The following is a 16,567-nucleotide window of genomic DNA, read 5'->3' as shown; positions in this document are numbered from 1 at the left end:
ACATCAAATGGACATCTGCCAACTCCACATTTGTAAACATTGCACTGACTGCAAAACCACGTTCGTGATGAACACTAACCTGTTGATGCTACGTACTGATGTGCTTGATCTAGTACTGTAGAGCAATGAGTCGCATGTCAACACAAGCACCGAAGTCAACATTACCTTCCTTCAATTGGGCCAACTGGCGGTGAATCGAGGAAGTACCGTACATACTGACGAAACTAAAATGAGCTCTAACATGGAAATTAAGCGTTTCTGGACACATGTCCACATAACATCTTTTCTTTATTTGTGTGAGAGGAATGTTTCCTGAAAGTTTGGCCATACCTTTTTGTAACACCCTGTAAATCGTTAATAGCAGCAGTCCTTTCACACCAGCTTGAGGTACATCGTGCGTTGTCTTCGTTTCTGACTCGCCCGTTACAGTGGAACTAACGGAAATTCCTGCATATCAGCAGAGGAATATACGTCATCCAGTATTTCTCAGTGGACCATTGCTCAAGAGCTGAAGACAAAAGCGGCCACAGGAGAGAAAGCGAGAAGGTTTTTCCCGCAAGAACAAAAGTGACTCGCAGCGCAGGATTTATGGAGGCCGCTTAAGTCATCCTGCTGCGATTGGCCCTGACAATAAAGGAGAAATACGGCGCTATCGTCCGACCGCGGGAGCCGTCCCGCTTGAACTCTGGGGGCCCAATAGCGCGGAAAGCGGCTCCTCCAGTGCGGCCTCGACCCGCTGTGGTTTTCCGCTCCCGCTCAAGATCCACGCACACGGATTGGTCTGTAGGTACCGTCGCCGCTGACAGTTCCTTCATCTCGCTGCAGCAGCACAGTGGTGCTTCCATTCCTCGTAAAACTCCACCCACTTATGTTCTCTGCAAGCCACTGTTCAGTCAAATGTAAAGGGCGTTGCACCCAAATTATGAACTCGTCTCCATAGCTGAGGTAGGCAAATGCACGCCTTTGCAGTAGCGCTCGACGCAGAGGTAAGTCGGTTCAAATCCTGGTCTTGGAAGACATTTGCATCGCCAAGGTGGGAAGAGATGTTGGCGTGAAGTTCTCGATCTCCAGATTTTCGACCAGTTTGCTAGATTACACTTCAAATCTCTCCACAGGGTCTCATGGAGAGAGGGCAAGCGACGCAGTTGTGGTGATCCACCTAGCAGGCCGGGACATCAATTCACAGTGTTTCACCCTCTCCATTCTGTCATCATTGTACAACACAGGGATGAGAACACACTGCACATGCCCTCATTACAGTCACCTATTTACCTAACACACGGCTCTCACATTTGGAAAAAGTGGTACCAATGTCCGTGAAGGAATAAGAACCTTCCCATCTACATGGCTGAAGCTACCCTTTGGGTACCTTAGACAACTGTGCCACACGACTTCGCTTTTACCAAGTGAGAGTTGTCTGTCATCTTTTGACATCTTCCATGTATCATGTTATAAGTGTCTGTTACTTGGGCGCAATCTTTGCTATTGAGTCTGTGCCCACTGGTCGATTGTGGGTATAGTCCGTTCTGCTTGCGCTAAGCTGGTTTATCTTGACTAAGGTCTCTTAGGTGAACGAGGGCTCGGCAAATAAGAATTGAAGGCTAGGTTACTATCCACATGGGTTGCAAGTTTGGAGGAAACAAAGCCATTATACTTCGTTCTTGCGGTTGGTGCTGTGCATTTTGCTTGCATGTGGTACGCGCGGAAATAAGTGTGGCTGCTTTGAATTATACTAAGACACCGGGAGAACACACCATTGGACTTGTACTAGTGAGATTATGCTGAGAATTGCATAAAATATTTCTCCATGCGTCTGGTCTGAGAAACAAGGTAGTATTTTTCTATAACTACGAATTTGTCTGGGCGTAATGGAAAACGAATTTCCTTGGGTTTTCAAGCAGCACCAATAGCAGGATGGAACTAATAGTTACTATTAATGTTGGGCAGTTCTCTTTACGTAGTATATTTGATTCTTAATCGAGTTAAGGAAACATTCACAAGAGAATACCTGGATTTTGTTAGTTTTACAACAGTTCAGTGGGTGAACTATTTGTCGGATCTAGGCCATGGTTACCAAGTGGCTTTTGTTTTATTGACTACACTGACAGAAAAATGGCAATGCCAAATAATTAATGCAGAATAATGAAATTTCCGGAAAAACATTTGCCTATGTAACTTATTTAAGTGAATCACACTTTAAGATCACAAGTTAATGTATCAGCGAGATAAGTCACTGCAGATGTGAAATGCTGGTGATACCGCCAAAATATTCAACGAATGGATGCAAATGTACATGCATTGTGTTGTAGAGGTGCCGGATGTCAGTTTGTGCTGTGGAGTTTCATGTCTATTGCACTTGTACGGTCAATACAGGAACAGTTAAAGCTGTTTGTGGATGACGCAGGAGGTTTCGTCCGATAATGTCCTATATGGTCTCGATTGGAGACAGATCTGCTGATGCAACAGGTCACGGCAACATGCTGACACTCTGCGGAACATGCTGGGCTACAACAGCGGTATGTAGGCGGGCGTTATACTGTTGGAAAACACGCCGTGGAATGCTGTTCATGAATGGGAGCACAACAAATCGAATCACCAGACTGACGTACAAACTTACAGCCAGGATTCGTGGGATAATACCGAGACTGCTCCTCCTGCCATACGAAATTGTACCCCAGACCATAACTCCTGGTTTGGGCCCAGCAAACAGAAAAGTTTTTTACAAGCTCTCAACTGGCCTGTCCTAATCAACACATGGCCATCACATACATACAGACAGGTCCGGCTTTCTGCAGGAAACGCAACAGACCTCCACTCCACTCTGTAGTAGGATACCGCTTGGCACCACTGAAGTTGCATGAGGCGGTGATTTAGAGTCAATGGGATGCACACTATACGGCGTCCGGCTCAGAAGAGCTCTTGAGGAAAAAGGGTTGTAACAGTTCGTTGTTGCACTGTGGTGCGAAAGTGCTGTTCACATTGCTACTGCAGTTGGAGTACGATATGCCAGAGCTAAATGCTGAACATAATGGTCCTCCCTCTCGGGAGTGCAATGTGGTCATCTGAAGCCCGTGATGTTGATAATGGCGTCTTTTTTTGACTCTAAGGCATTCTTGACTAACATCAGCTAACCATGTCCAATCTCAAGGATAACTAACGCTCACAACCGTTACAGCATGTGTTGAAAGTAAATTGACTACATCCTCTTATGGGTACGATATTTGGGTATCAATGATGGAGACAGGCGAAGGACACACTACTCTTGTATTTGACGAGTGTGGCACATAATGAACCATACAGAGCGAAAATTTTCTGATTGTTCCCAAATACCCTCCCAGCAATCAAAGTTGAAACTTTACGATGTCCGCCTTTTTTTTTTCTTTCTGAAAAGGAGACTTCCAGCGTCAAAACAATTTTATACAGCTCGCCATATTGCAGTGGCAAATAATCCCTGCAAAGTGTCCTACAGATCGTCAAATACACAAAGAATCTGACTCAATTACACCGCTCTGCCACTGAGGATGGAAGCTTGAATATTAGAGCATGAAACTTATCTCCAACCCAACAATATATTATAGCATACTGTCTCGACGTAGTAAACATACTATTCGTATCCAACACCATACAAACTTTTGCATCAAGCATATAGCTATCCACCGTCAGATCATACATATACCGCGAAACACATGTACCATAGGTATACTCCTCGCTCCACTAGATATTTCCCACAAGGTCGGGCAGTCATTGACTCCTGATGCGTGACTAGAGCGCCCTCAGTGGACCAATGTCACTCTCAGAACTGTTGTACAAAGTCGGGGTCGTTTCTCCTCGGCACAAAGGCGTTACTGTTTGCGTCCCCGACCTGCTTGCTTACTTGCTTTTCACACCAGTCTCCAGACTCTGGGATTACAAGGACATATGTAATTTCGCATGGTCTTCCAGAATATCATGCCATTTTCGCGAGATACTCGTATATATACCGCGAAGACTGTTGTACAAAGGCTGGGTCGGTTCCCCTCGGCCAAAGGCGTCACAATTACTGGTTCGGATCTGCTTGCTTGCTTGCTTTCTACAGCAGTCTCCAGACTCTGGGATTACAAGAACAAATGTATTTTCACATTGTTTGCCAGAATCTTATACCATTGACGCGATACTTCTCGATATGAAGCACATAGGAATATCTCTTGCATAGCAGTATCGCTCTAGAAACGTAATTCCAAAGATACAGACCTGAAATTATTTCACTAGAAACCCAAAACTTTAGCGAGGTGGAGCGTACTGTAAACCACTGAGTGACTAGAAACTTATCCCATCTGCGAAGACCTTTACGTGAAATCTCGAAAAAAATAGAGGAAACTAATATTTCCACTTGCAAATACCGATGCCGGTGATGTAACAGATTTCAAATCATCCCTATAATTTACAAAGTTAACTAAGGTGTTCCTCATATCTGGAGAACCAACAGACGTGTCTTCCACATGTCTTTCACCTGTTAGATGCACAAACCACAGTCGATGTCCACTCTACTAATTAAAGGCATGAAATGAGCAGAAGCATTCAACCAGACAATTTACATGGAGGGGAATAATGGTCCTTAACAAAACACACCTCCTTATTGAATCTTCTCAAATTTCCAAGGGATCACAAAGGCTATCCAACGCAATCTAAGTGGTAGTTCGCTTTCCAGCCGCCTAGATGACGACCGTATAATTCCGCTACATTCTTGCATACCAACAGGTCTCTCCATTTGACAGCTCCTACCGTTAACAGGAAACGTGAATCATTCCCACCACAGGCCAGTGCGCCACGCATCCCTAGACACAATATCCTAGGAAACCAGTCAGAAACATATTTGATCGCTATACTTAAAATTAAATGTTACGATCGCGGTCCAATTGGATGACATTCGGACAATGAGAGAAGTATCGGAAATACATTCCGCTGACGGCTGTGGCTCTGGAGATAGAAATATCTGAACCATTCATATTACTTGACATACCTTCCCCTTTGCTATCACGGTATTCCACGTCTAATCCATACCTTCCCTACGACTGGACATAGTCATTTCCTTTACATATGTCGGAACACGCACACATGCCTTATAAGCCTGATGCTCAATGCGAACCTATTACGCACCCCGTACTTTTAAGTATAATACTCTGCCAATAACTGGTTGCTGCGGATACGAAATAATACTGAGAGAAAATCTGCGTTGGGTGGACATGTCTCATTAGTTATTACTGCGAGAGAGACCACTGTGTGTTAGACAGGCATAATAGTCTTTCAAACAACTATATGTTAAAAAAACACGACCATATTACTATCACAATCGGACTTAGTTCTACAGGTGCACGCAAGTATTCTTGTTAAAAGTTATACCCGATTTATAAATCGACTTATGGCATTACCTCCAAATGATGTACCTAGGTGAACACGTGTTTCGACAGGAATTTCTCAGGTGTGATGTATGAAAGGGATGCCGCTGCCTCATGCTTGCGGAATCCGAACTGACACCTGTGCGAGGTTGGTAGCTGTCGTCACTTGACGAGGTCCGCCGGTGCAGCCCCACTCCGGGAGGCGTGTCCAGTGGCGTTGTGTGCGCTCCAGTCGACAGGGGCGGGCTGTGTGTGCTTCGTAATTGAAAGATCTCCAACTGTGTAACTACGTGTGATGTGTGTTTCATGATGGTATTCCTTGAGCAATCGAAATAAAAAAAAGCAAGGGATCGATGTAATTACTTCTCACGAGACCTGCGCCTTTCCAAACACCAGAGAAAGACGATCAAGAGGAATCCGAGCCACCAAAACTGATTCTTTTTATAAAAAAACAGTTTTTTTTCGTGAGCTCCTTCCTCGCCACCACAGAGCCGCCAATTTCCAGGTGTAGGAGGGGAGGGGGAGAGGGTTGGAGCAGAGGGGAGGGGAGGATGGGGGTTTGCCGGAGGGGAGGCATTAATTAACTGATCAATTTAATTAAGTAGTCATTCAAATTGATCAGAGTGAGAGGGCCTATTCGAATAACTCAGACGTGAAACTGTACCTGTAGCAGTGGGGGGGGGGGGGAGGTATCCTGATTGGGGGGGGGAGCAGGAGGGGGTGTTTGAACAATAGATTTAGTGCCTGTTAATCAAAAGGAAGCATGCTTTTAGCAGAACAGTACGTTAAGGACCTATCTAAGGTGAACAATAGGTTAACGATCTGTCAGTCAAAGGAGAACAATAGGGTTTAACCCTGAGTGGATACCTGCCTCAGATGTAGGGAACCCACACTAACAAATTGCATCATCTCTCCCTTTGTCCCTCTGCTATGGACAATCATGCCAGCAATGGCGCCATTGCACCTACCAATGTGGTAGTGTTAGTCTGGTAATCTCCCATCCACAGTTCCTGTGTACACAGTCACAGACGGTGCAGTATGGCACAGAGAAGACGCCTACCAGACTCTCTGCGGTGGAGGGCCATAGGAAAAATGGGAGCAGGAGAGTCACAAACTGATGTGACGAAATGGATTAATGTCAATCGTTTTGTTATGTGTCGGATGACGAGACGGTGTATGGAGACCGAAACAGTATCCTACAGGCCAGGAAATGGCCCACCACGCTTTGAATCAGAAAGAGAGGGATGTAAGTGCATGACGATACCACCTTAGTACTGCACGGCAACTGGAATCTGACCCCGTAGCACCCACTGGACGTGTTGCTGTATCGAGGCCAACGGTGTACCTGCTGCCTGTTTGCCTCTGATGTGTCAGCACAGGAGAGGGCGGCTAGAGTGGAATTGTCAACATTTCCCAATGTTCTTTTCACAGATGGGTCGCGATTTGGTCTCCAGAGTGATTCTCGACGGATTCGCAGCTGGAGGGAACGTGAAACACGGTTTTGGGAGCCAACCATTGCGAACAGAGACCAACATCGAGGAGCAACTCTAATAGTGTGGGCAGTGCTATTTTGACGACTCTAAAATATCTTCGTGAAACTGTACGAGTGAATCGGCAATGTTTAAGAGTTGCCACATCTCGTAAAGAGTTCGTGGGACCTCATGTGCTGTTGTTGGGCGGTACTAAGGGACAAGACGTTGTTTTAATGGACGATAATACTCGACCTCATAGAATTGATGTTTTCTTGGAAACAATAGACACTGCACACAAAGCGTGGTTGGTCGTTCTTCCGATCTGAATCCCATAGAGCATGTCTGTGATGCACTAGGGAGACGGGTTGCATCACATCAGCACCCATCAACCACTCTCCAAGACTCATGAGCAACTCTACACGAAGTGAGGCGTTATTGCCTCAACTTGAGATTGATACACCACTTACAGAATGTCTTGTCGTTGTTAGGTCTGTAATACTACCGGATGTGGCCACACCCTGCCAAATGTGCTCACATACCTTTTTTTCGTTTTTTGGCGGTTCAGAAACTCCACTTCCATTCACATTCGTCAGTCATCAGCAAAAGCATCCTGTGAGTGCGTTAGCGTCATAGGAATAAATTCCATGGCTTAGGAGTGGACACTTATTCTATGACAGAGCACGTCGGTGTTTAGCTGTAACATTTGTTTAATCTCTTTGTTGTTGTCGAAGAAGCACACAGGTTTACATAGATTGTGACATGTCTGCCTGATAGCCAGCACGGTAACTCAGCGTGTTCGGTGAGAGGGTTACGTGCCCTCTGCAATAAAAAAACTGAGATAATCGATCAACAACGAACTTCAATGGATGTATTACGACGTCCGCCCTGAGCAGATGCAACGGACAAAAGCGAACAAAAAAAAAAAAAAAAAATGCCGGCACGATAGATCAGTTCGGTCAGAGAGCCGGTTGGCCTCTGTAATAACAATAAAAAAAAACTGAGTGGAAGGATCAATAAACAAACTCCAGCGGATGTGATTGTGACGTCCACAACGATCCACAACGAAAAAAAAAAGATAGCTGAGTGGTCAGCTTGATTTATTGCAGTCCTACAACCCTGGGTTCGATTCCCGGCGGGGTCGAAGATTTTCTTTGCTCAGGGACTGGGTGTTGTGTTGTCTTCATCATTATTTCATCCCAATTTGGCGCGCAGGTCGCCCAATGTGGCACCGAATGTAATAAGACCTGCACCAACGCGGCCGGACCTGCCCCGCAAGAGGCCCCCAGGGCCAATGACGCCAAACGCTTATTTCCATAGATTATGACATGATAATTTCAGGATAGTTATCAAGATAACGTATTGCGTCCTGCTTAGTACAAATAACACTGAACTGAACAATATTAAATTTAAACAAAAGGTTCTCTACAAGTTTTTTCTTACTTCTAGACAGTGAAGCACTATCAGAGTTGATCAGTACTACGACAAATCAACCGATTTCGGTTTTTAAGTTCGCTAGTATTTAGGATGACAATCAAGTCTATGGAGGATGTTTAGTTTTTGTGACAAGATGAGCAAAAGATTAGTGAAGGATGCTCGAGTTCACAGTGGACACAGGCTGGTGATCCAACAATTTTACGCCTCTGCGAGTGACATTTACCTTTAGCTACGATATGCTGTCGGTTGCGTGGTTGTTCTTGCCCTCTGAAAATCCTATAAAAACTTTATCAAAATCTTTAGTGATTTTATCAGATGAAACTCTACTTTGTTTCTCGTTAGGGGAGGAAACGTGCACTCATCCCTAGTTTGTAATATATGGCGATATACACGTGCATAGATGGAGCAGCGTGTATACTTCAAAACGCTCTCAGTTTTTTGAAAGAACAAGTAACTACATGTCTGTTTCCTTTCTCTGCTCTCAGAGCTCAACGACTCTTCAGCTAATTTCTAGCTGAGTGTCAGCCAAAGTAAACGCAGTGTTCAGACAAAAGCTCCTCTTCTGGCGTTTTACAGAGCGTGATGCATCCTGTTCTACACTTGATGCTGGTTCAGAGGAGAGTCCACAAAGTTTTCGGTATTCTGTCTTTTGTAACGAACGGCACCCAACCTGTGTAATTTCGTGCTTCCCATCATGGCTTTTTCAGACCAAAGGGAGCGTTCCTTTCATCTTGCGGCAACTACCCCAGACAATTGCAAAGGGTCTACCTTTAAACTGCATCGAAATATCGCCCCTTTTACTACTTCCGAGTTTATTCCAGTGAATCGGACGTTTTTGATCTCTCCTGACGCCTAAATGTTACACGCATACATCACGAGAGCCTGTTTGTATCCGTCTGGAAACTCCCCAAAGCAGTTTTCTAAAGAGTTTCTCCGTCGCAAGCAGAGCTGGGCCGCTACCTGCTACCTGCTCCCCTCGATGTATTCCTCGCCGAATTCGTTGTCCCTCTCGCGAAGGGTCACCAATCGTTTCTAGAAGCCGTTCGTTGTATGTGGGCTGTGATGGCGCAACTCGCGTCTGCCCCCAAACTAAAGCGTTTCTTCCAGTTCTTCCAGCAGCTTTTTTCACCTTTTGCTCAATAGCATGCAGGATTCGGGTTCGGTGTGTTAATACCGTCGTATTGAGTGTCATCCCTTTTGGCATTCTACATCTACATCTACATCCATACTCCGCAAGCCACCTGACGGTGTGTGGCGGAGGGTACCCTGAGTACCTCTATCGGTTCTCCCTTCTATTCCAGTCTCGTACTGTACGTGGAAAGAAGGATTGTCGGTATGCTTCTCTGTGGGCTCTAATCTCTCTGATTTTATCCTCATGGTCTCTTCGTGAGATATACGTAGGAGGGAGCAATATACTGCTTGACTCTTCGGTGAAGGTATGTTCTCGAAACTTTAACAAAAGCCCGTACCGAGCTACTGAGCGTCTCTCCTGCAGAGTCTTCCACTGGAGGTGATCATCTCCGTAATGCTTTCGCGATTACTAAATGATCCTGTAACGAAGCGCGCTGCTCTCCGTTGGATCTTCTCTATCTCTTCTATCAACCCCACCTGGTGCGGATCCCACACCGCTGAGCAGCATTCAAGTAGTGGGCCAACAAGCGTACTGTAACCTACTTCCTTTGTTGTCGGATTGCATTTCCTTAGGATTCTTCCAATGAATCTCAGTCCGGCATCTGCATTACCTACTGTACATTTTGATACATAAATCTGCTCACTATCACTGAAGTATGTCAGATGACATATCCCTCTATTTGTTACGATGCATAAAATCTGATGTAAGGTGTGAAATTAACATTCATTCAAGCTGCCACCTTACAGGGTCATCAGTCTTCTTACTGGTTTGATGCGGCCCGCCACGAATTCCTCTCCTGTGCCAACCTCTTCATCTCAGAATAGTATTTGCAGCCTATGTCCTGAATTATTTGCTGCCTGTATTCCACGTCTGTCTTCCTCTACAGTTTTTGCCTTCTACAACTCCGTTAATGCCATGGATGTCATTCCCTCACGTTTTAACATTCTGTTCCTTCTCCTTGTCAGTGTTTTCCACATATTCCTTTCCTGTCCAATTCTGTGCAGAACCTCCTCAATCCTTACCTTATGAGGCCACCTAATTTTCAACATTGGTCTATAGCACCACATCTCAAAAGCTTCGATTCTCTTCTGTTCCGGTGTTCCCCCACTCCATGTTTGACTACCACACAGTGTTGTACTCCAGACGTACATCCTCAGACATTTCTTCCTTCCTCAAATTAAGGCCTATGTTTGATGCTAGTAAACTTCTCTTAGACAGGAATTCCCTGTTTGCCGTTGCTAGTCTGCTTTTGATGTCCTCCTTGCTCCGTCCGTCATTGGTTATTTTGCTGCCAAGGTAACAGAATTCGTTAACTTCATCTATTTTGTGACCATCAATCCTGATGTTGAGTTTCTCGCGGTTCTCATTTCTGCTGCTTCTCAATACCTTCGTCTTTCTTCGATTTACTCTCAGTCCATACTCTGTACTCATTAGACTGTTCATTCCGTTCAGCAGATCATGTATTTCTTCTTCACTTTCACTCAGGATAGCAATGTCATCAGCGAATCGCATCATTGATGTCCTTTCACCTTGAATTTTAATTCCAATATTGAACCTTTCTTTCATTTCCATCATTGCTTCTACGATGTACAGATTGCACAGTAGGGGAGAAAGGCTACATCTTTGTCTTACCCCCTTTCTAACAGAAGCACTTCGTTCTTGGTCCTCCACTCTTATTATTCCCTCTTGGCTGTTGTACAATTTGTATATGACCCGTCTCTCCCTATAGCTTACCCCTATTTTTCTCAGAGTTTAAATCTTCCACCATTTTACATTGTTGAACGCTTTTTCCAGGTCTACATATCCTATGAACGCTTGTTGATTTTTCTTCAGTCTTACTTCCATTATCAACCACAACGTCACAACTGCCTCTCTGGTGCCTTCACCTTCCCCAAAGCCAAACTGATAGTCGTCTACCTTCAGTTTTCCTTTCCGTTCTTCTGTGTATGATTCTTGTCAGCAACTTGGACGCTTCAGCTAATAAGCTGATTGTCCGAAAATTCGCGCACTTGTCGGCTCTCGCGTGTGCGGAATTGGGTGGACGATGTTATTTCGAAAGTCGTATGTTATGTCGCCAGACTCATACAATATGCACACCAACGTGAATAGTCGTTTTGTTTCCACTTCCCCCAGTGATTTTAGAAATTCTATCCCTTCTGCCTTATTTGATCTTAAGTCCTCCAAAGCAGTTTTAAATTCTGGTTCTAATACTAGATCCCCATACTGAGCACTCTAACCAATTGTCGGAATGTGTGTGCAGATCCGTTAAGTTGGATAAAAAGAAGAACGTTTTTGTGTTAAAATTGTTTGCGTTGTGTATCCTTTACATTGTTTTCACTTTACTATCTCCTGTTTATAATGTGTTGTTGTTATTGTGGTCTTCAGTCCTGAGAGTGGTTTGATGCAGCTCTCCATGCTACCCTATCCTGTGCAAGTTTCTTCGTCTCCTGGTACCTTCTGCAACTTACATCCTTCTGAATCTGCTTAGCGTATTCTCCCTCTACGATTTTTACCCTCCACGCTGCCCTACAGTACTAAATTGCTGATCCCTTGATGCCTCAGAAGATGTCCTACCAACCGGTCCCTTCTTCTCGTCAACTTGTGCCACATACTCCTCTTCTCCCCAATTCTATTCAATACCTCCTCATTAGTTACGTGATCTACCCATCTAATCTTCAGCATTCTTCTGTAGCACCACATTGCGAAAGCTTCTGTTCTCCTCCTGTCCAAACTGTTTGTCGTCCCTTTTTTATACTGTTTTATACTGTTCTGTGGCAAAATAAACGCAACCTTGGGAAAACTATCCGTTGTCGCTCCAAGTTCGGACACCAGTGTACTGTGTGGGTAAGACCTGATAGTTCACGGCGCCTTCCCTAGCTCAGTCACTTTCCTGGTCGGTGCTGTGCACAGCACGTCGAGCGAGCGTCCTGGTGAAAGTGCTGCCCGTTCCCCGGTGCTAATGGGTCGGACTGGAGCCGCCCTTAATCTGGCGCAAAATTAATGCGCAGCTGGCCGACGTGGCGGCGTGGGCTGGCCCGGCGAGGTGAGAGGAATGTAGCGCGGCGCTGCGTGGCCCACCTGCCCAAATTAAACGCGGCCGACCCCCCGCCGAGCGCTGTAAATCCGTCTCTCCGGCCGGCGCGCCGCGAGGCGTCTCCGGCGCCACCCCCAGGCGCCAAGTCACGCCCGACGCCGCCCCCGGGCGCCCAGTCACGCCAGGCGTCACGCCGCGCCGCGGCGACGTCGCCGGCTTGTCCCACGCGGCGGGGGCGGCGTCGCGAACCGCACGTGTCAGCCTCACGCGTCGCCTGCCTGCCTGTCTGCTGCGACGTAGCGAAAGCACAGTGTGTACGTAAGGGAACTCCGTTATTTCAGAAAATCATTACAGAGCAGATTAAATCTATTACAGACAGGTTGACACTAGTTAGGTAACTGAATAGCCTAGATCAGGGCTTCCCAACCTTTTCAGCTGGAGGACCCCTTCTTCAGTCGAAAATCCATGGCGGACCCTAGTCAGTCAAGAGCACAGTAACTTTAAATTTCAGAGCTAAACCCATGGGAACTGAAAGCTTCTTAATGCAAATGCCATGTTCCCAATGACCCCCCCCCCCCTCCGAAGTATCAATAATCTTTGGTTTAGAGATGAATGAAAACAACTTGAAATCAACGACCCAATTTGAATTCCCACTGTATCCATACACATACTAGTGGATTTACTACCTTTGATCAACACACTATAGCCTGATTAAAATTACGGAGCTGTCTTCCTCCAAGAGCAATCAACGTCACATCCAAACTGTTCGCTGTTGACAAGCTGCCGCTTATGATCTGTTCACTTCCACTATTTGGATACTGTTGTGTAAGGAGCATGCATATATCGTAACAGTCGTGTGTGTGTGTGGGGAGGGGGTGGGGTGGGGTGGGGGAGGGTTGTTTTAAGTGAAATCCGAAGAAAAATGTTCAAATGTATGTAAAGTCTTGCTTTGGTGGTCCTCCCTCCTCATTCGTTTCAACTGGAAACTTCCCTTGTTGTGAAGGCGATGGAGAAAGTGCACCCTACTTCGATGATCCTGACTTCAGCCACCAACCCATTTTAAAAGTAATAAACTGGTCAAAAATCGACTTATGAAATAGGCAGTGCACTGACAAAGCAAGTTTAACATTTAATGATGCCTGGGGCCGCGTACGTGCCAGCGAGCGCTGTTATTGGTCGACAAAACTGGGTCCGCGCGTGTGTAAAAGGTTTCAGCGCATCTAGCGCCGTGAGCCGGCGCACGAACGACCCCATATTATTGCGAAACAGTCGATCAGAGATGCCGCATTCTCCAGCACTAAACAGTGTATACGTTCTCACTTAGGAACCGCAAAGACTGCTTGGAATACGACCTGAACTGAAACTGCACATGTTTTTCACACGAAAAAAATAGTATTTAATTTAATTTTCACATTTTTATTCAGTAATTTTACTCATTATTTTACACGATTTTGTGAAAGGTGGCCGCGGACCCCCTAGAAACAGCCGACAGACTCCCAGGGCGTCAGCGGACCACAGGTTGGGAAGCCCTGCCCTAGATAACATTAAAAAGTAAAATAGTATTAGTAAAAGTAAAATATTAGTAAAATTAGTAAATATTAGTAAATATAGTAAATATTAGTAAATATAAAAATAATAGTATATAAAAATATAAAAATATAAAAATATAAAAATAATAGTAAATAGTAAATAGTAAATATAGTAAATATTAGTAAATATTAGTAAAAAAATTAGTAAAAGTAAAATAGTATTAGCTGTTCCTTCTACACTACTGGCCATTAAAGTTGCTACACCAAGAAGAAATGCAGACGATAAACGGGTATTCATTGGGCAAATATATCATACTAGAACTGACATGTGATTACATTTTCACGCAATTTGGGTGCATAAATCCTGAGAAATCAGTACCCAGAACAACCACCTCTGGCCGTAATAACGGCCTTGATACGCCTGGCCATTGAGTCAAACACAGTTTGGATGGCGTGTACAGGTATAGCTGCCCGTGCAGCTTCAACACGATACCACAGTTCATGACGAGTAGTGACTGGCGTATTGTGACGAGCCAGTTGCTCGGCCACCATTGACCAGACGTTTTGGTGAGAGATCTGGAGAATGTGCTAGGCAGGGCAGCAGTCAACTATTTTCTGTATCCAGAAAGGCCCGTACAGGACCTGCAACATGCTGTCGTGCATTATCCTTCTGAAATGTAGGGTTTCGCAGGGATCGAATGTAGCCTGCAGCCACGGGTCGTAACACATCTGAAATGTAACGTCCACTGTTCAAAGTGCCGTCAATGCGAACAAGAGATGATCGAGACGTGTAACCAATGGCACCCCATACCATCACGCCGGGTGATACGCCAGTATGGCGATGACGAATACACGCGTCCAATGTGCGTTCACCGCGATGTCGCCAAACACGGATGCGATCATTATGATGCTGTAAACAGAACCTGGATTCATCCCAAAAAATGAAGTTTTGCCATTCGTGCACCCAGGTTCGTCGTTGAGTACACCATCGCAGGCGCTCCTGTCTGTGATGCAGCGTCAAGGATGACTGCAGCCATGGTCTCCGAGCTGATAGTCCATGCTGCTGTAAACGTCGTTGAACTGTTCGTGCAGATGGTTGTTGTCTTTCAAACGTCCCCACCTGTTGACTCAGGGATCGAGACGTGGCTGCACGATCCGTTACAGCCATGTGGATGAGATGCCAGTCATCTCGACTGCTAGTGATACGAGGCCATTGTGATCCAGCACGGCGTTTCGTATTACCCTCCTGAATCCACCGATTCCATATTCTGCTAACAGTCATTGGATCTCCATCAACGCGAGCAGCAATGTCGCGATACGATAAACTGCAATCGCGATAAGCTACTATCCGGCCTTTGTGAAAGTCGGTAACGTGATGGTACGCCTTTCTCCTTCTTACACTAGGCATCACAACAACGTTTCACCGGGCAACGCCAGTCAACTGCTGTTTGTGCATGAGAAATCAGTTGAAAACTCTCCTCATGTCACCACGTTGTAGGTGTCGCCACCGGCGCCATCCTTGTGTGAATGCTCTGAAAAGCTAATCGTTTTCGTATCACACCATCTTGTTGCTGTAGGTTAAATTTGGCGTCTGTAGGACGTGATATTCTTGGTGTATCAATTTTAATGGCCAGTAGTGTATAATTTACCTCAGTATTCGGACTCACGTAACTCATTTACTCTAATTACTGTATTTTGTTAACTAGTACCTGTACGGTTTGTTGTGAGAGGCACGTAAAGACTATGATAGCTTCCGTAACAACTTCTCTGGAGCTTGGTAGCCCTTTGCTACAATCTCAATCTCGCGCCCATGTACTACAGTGATGCTTCTGTTAGCGTGCTTACGTACACAACACTACATGTATTTTTGTTATTGTGTTTTACGGTTTTAACTGGCAATAGGAAATGACACATATAAAATAGTAAATGAGTTTTGCTATTTGAGGACAAAAATAACTGATGATGGTCGAAGTAGACAGGACATAAAATGTAATTTTGCTATGGCAAGGATAGCGTTTCTGAAGAAGAGAAATTTGTTGACATCGAGTATAGATTCAAGTGCCAGGAAGTCGTTTCTGAAAGTATTTGTTTGGAGTGTAGCCATGTATGGAAGTGAAACATGGACGATGAATAGTTTAGACAAGAAGAGAATAGAAGCTTTCGAAATGTGGTGCTACAGAAGAATACTGAAGATTAGATGGGTAGATCACATAACTAATGAGGAGGCATTGAACAGAATTGGGGATAAGAGGAATTTGTGGTACAACTTGACTAGAATACGGGATCGGTTGGTAGGACACCTTCTGAAGTGTCAGGGGATCACCAATTTAGTATTGGAGTGCAGCGTGGAGGGTAAAAATCGTAGAGGGAGACCAAGAGATGAATACACTAAGCAGATTCAGAAGGAGGTAAGTTGCAGTAGTTATTCGGACATGAAGAGGCTGGCAAAGGATAGAGTAGCATGGAGAGCCGCATGAAACCAGTCTCTGGACTGAAGACGACAGCAACATCCAACAGTAACAACAGGCAGTAAACATTTTGGCATATGGATAGCCTCACTAATAAACCATAGGATGGGACATATGTGTTAA

This window comes from Schistocerca gregaria, chromosome 7 (genome assembly GCF_023897955.1).
Source record: "Schistocerca gregaria isolate iqSchGreg1 chromosome 7, iqSchGreg1.2, whole genome shotgun sequence".
NCBI lineage: Eukaryota > Metazoa > Arthropoda > Insecta > Orthoptera > Acrididae > Schistocerca > Schistocerca gregaria.
The sequence above is the reverse complement of the archived record's forward strand: the minus strand, read 5'-3'. Positions refer to the sequence as shown.